The 3,522-nt window shown below is 53.9% G+C and overlaps 1 protein-coding gene across 1 annotated transcript in view; it reads right to left on the bottom strand.

The window, feature by feature from the left end:
* Positions 1–3,522, bottom strand: part of ZNF653 (zinc finger protein 653) — an 18,822-nt gene that overhangs the window by 14,364 nt on the left and 936 nt on the right. The gene's annotated exons all lie outside the window — the stretch shown is intronic.

Genomic DNA, 3,522 nt, shown 5'->3' with positions numbered 1-3,522 from the left:
AGGTTTGAAACCTGGTCTGGGAAGATCCCACATGCCGTGGAGCAAATAAGCCTGTGGCCACAACTACTGAGCCTGTGCTCTAGAGCCCGGGAGCCGCAACTACTGAGCCCATGTGCTGCAACTACTGAAGCCTGCGCACTCTGGAGTCTGTGCTCTGCAACAAGAGAGGCCACTGCAGTGAGAAGCCCGCACACCACAACTAGAGAGCAGTCCCCGCTCTCCGCAACTAGAGAGAAGCCCTCGAAGCAACGAAGACCCAGCACGACCAAAAGTAAAGGAGTAAAACTAATAACAATAATAAATGCACTGCTGAAGCCACAGACTGGAGACAGAGAGCAAGGGGGCCTGAAGCCAGAGACTGGAGACAGAGAGCAAGGGGGCCTGTGAGGCGCCAGGACCTGAAAATGGCCCAGCAAGACTGTAGGAACCCCAGCCGTACAACCCCAAGGAAATGGATTCTTCCAAAGCTCTGAGCAAGTTTAGAAGCAGGTCTCTCCCTGGGTGAGCCTCTAGGCGACAATGGCATATCAGGCTGATACCTTGATTTCAGCCTTGAGACCCTGAGCTGAGGATCCAGCTACAATGTGCCAGATACCTGACCTGCAGAAATGTGAGATCATAAATCTGTGTACTTTTAAAGCCACTGAGTCTGTAGTCAGTTGCTACCCAATAGCACCATCAGAGACGACCTCAGACTGCCCCATCCAAGGTCCTGCACATTCTGCCCCTGAGGCTGGACCAGAGTCCTGGGAAGATGGTCAGGCCCTAACGGCCTGCTCGACGAAGGTCCTGCCCAAAGGCCATGCCATTGTGTCCACCTGCCTCCAGAGCTTTCCCCCGCCCTGCCTGGGTCCCCACACTGACTGTGTGCCCCAGTGGGCCATGGCCTGGGGGAGCCCAAAGGCAAGGGGGTCCCATGGTCTACTATACCAGGATGGCCACCAGATCTGCCAAGCAGATTCCTGACCCCACGTGGGTCTCCCAGCTGCAATCCAGCACAGATTCCGAGATGCTTTAGAGCCATCTCTTCCTGGACTGGCCCAGGCCTCCCTCCACCTTCCTGCCACCATGCTTCAGGGTCTGCCCACCTGATTCAGACTGCTTCTCTGCTCTTCCTCATCTAAACCATAGCAGCAGGCTCTGGGACCGTGGGTGAGTAACCCTGCCTCCCCGTGCCTCAGTTTATCGATCTGTAGTGGGGCTCATGACAGTACCTTCTTCATGGGGTTGGCACGACGTTATAGGCATTGTAAAGAGCCTGGTAATTATTCACTCAGCAAATGGTGATAATGATCACATTGTTATTTAATCGCTCAGTCGTGTCCAATTCTTTTGCAACCCCATGGACTCTAGCCCACCAGCCTCCTCTGTCCATGAGATTTCCCAGGCAAGAATACTGGAGTGGGTTGCCATTTCCTCCTCCAGGGCATCGAACCCAAGTCTCCTGCATTGCAGGTGGATTCTTTACCACTGAGCCACCTGGGAAGCCCAATGATGACCATTATGATTCTCAATATTGTCACAGAGCCAGGACCTGAGACACTGGTCTCCTTACTGTGGCTAGGACCACCCTCTTGCCATAAATATCCTGAAAGCTGGGCTAGGGTCTCTCTTAAGCTCCAATGCCCACCCTCTCTGACCCTTGTCCAGCCTGATGACAAGTCTCAGCTCCCATACTCCACGTCTGGTCCCAGGACAGCTCCTCTGGGCTCCTCTATCCCTCCTGTCCAGGCTCTGCCCAGGAATCCGTGCCCATGTCCCATCCCAGGAGCCTCTATGCCCTCCCATGGCCCCACCTCCCCTCCAAGGGGCCAGACTGATTGCCTCAATTCTCACCCAAACCCAAATCTAAACACCCACAACCACTTCCACCCATTCATAGCCTCACCATGGCTGGGGTGCTGGGAACTTCACTTCGTGGTGTAGACAGGCTTGGTGTCACTCGGACCGTAGTTCAAGTCTCATCTTTGCTACTGACTGCCTATGTAATCCAGAGAAGGCAATGGCACCCCACTCCAGTACTCCTGCCTGTAAAATCCCATGGATGGAGGAGCCTGGTGGGCTACAGTCCATGGGGTCGCTAAGAGTAGGACACGACTGAGCGACTTCACATTCACTTTTCACTTTCATGCATTAGAGAAGGAAATGGCAACCCACTCCAGTATTCTTGCCTTGAAAATCCCAAGGACGGGGGAGCCTGGTGGGCTGCCGTCTATGGGGTCAGAGTCGGACACGACTGAAGCGACTTAGCAGCAGCAGCCTATGTAATCTCAAGCAGGTTTTGTCCCCTCTGGGCCTCAGTTTTCTTATCTGTGAAATGGGGATAACTGCGGTGCCTCCCACACAGAATTGCCATGCAGGTTAAAGGAAGAAATTTCCCTGAGTGTATTTTCTGGATTACTCACGTATTGTGCCCTGAGGCCAGGTTTTGCCACACCACACACAGCCTGGGGTGTCTCAGTGCCCCTGCCCCAGTCCTGCAGGCCCACACAGCTGCAGCTCAGACAAGCTTCTGGAAACATCACTTTCAGCTTAGGAACCTCCAGGGGCTCCCTCTGGCCAGTGGTTCTCAGCTCCAGCTATACAGCTTCAGCTCTTCAGAAAAAATATAGGATCTGCAACTCTACCCAGACTAACTGAATCAGAAACTCCAATAGTTGTGACACTGGCCTGAAGTTGTATAAGCTCCTAGCATTTCTTGCCCTGCTCTTTGTTGGGCATATAAGCCAGCCTGCTACCCTGGGGAGGGAGTGGGTATAATTCAGCAGGTTCTGGTTGATTCCTGATCCCCAGAATCTCCTCTGAGAGAAATGTGTTGAAAGTATGCAAGTGAAAACCAGGGCAGACCAGGGTTTTGTTGCAGCATTGCTTGCGATAGGAAACAAACATCGTAACAGCTAATATTCAGACAGCTCACTATGTGCCGGGCACTGTTCTAAGCATTTCGGTGTAATTTAACTCATTTAATCATCACACCAACCTATAAGGCAGAAAGAGAATTCCTTCCTTACAGGTCATTTTTAAGACCAAGGTTCCATAAAGACCTCTGCCCTCCACCTGAGGAGCTAACTTGGGGTTTCCTCTTCACCCGAGTCTCCCTAGGCAGAGGTGTTCCCCAAGAGCCAAGAGGTTGTGGGATTGTAAGGGGTCCTCTGGGAGTGTGCGGCCTTGGTTTCTGGGAGTGGACCCCATGCAATGCCAGGTGGGTCACTGGAATCTCAGGACGGTTAGGGCTGGGAGGCCTGGGATGTTCAGTCACAGCCCCAGGCTACACTGTGGAGGTTTAAGGGGATGAGGCCTTTGAGGTTCCTGGGGCCAGTGGAGACCTCAGAACCTTGAGGCTTCGGGGAGGCGGGGCCGCCCCTCCAGAGACTGGGCCGTTAGAATGCTTGGAGGTGGGTCCCATACTAGGATTGGGCAGCCATAGCCCTAGAGGGCGGGGCCAAGGGCCCAGGAGGCGGGTCGAGAGGCTGGATACATCCTAGGATTGGGCAGTCGGAGCGACGGGAGGGGGGGGCGCGA

The sequence above is a fragment of the Bison bison genome, unplaced genomic scaffold, assembly GCF_000754665.1.
Source record: "Bison bison bison isolate TAMUID 2011002044 unplaced genomic scaffold, Bison_UMD1.0 scf7180017864492, whole genome shotgun sequence".
In the NCBI taxonomy this organism is placed as follows: domain Eukaryota; kingdom Metazoa; phylum Chordata; class Mammalia; order Artiodactyla; family Bovidae; genus Bison; species Bison bison.
This window is presented reverse-complemented; position numbering and strand designations above follow the sequence as displayed.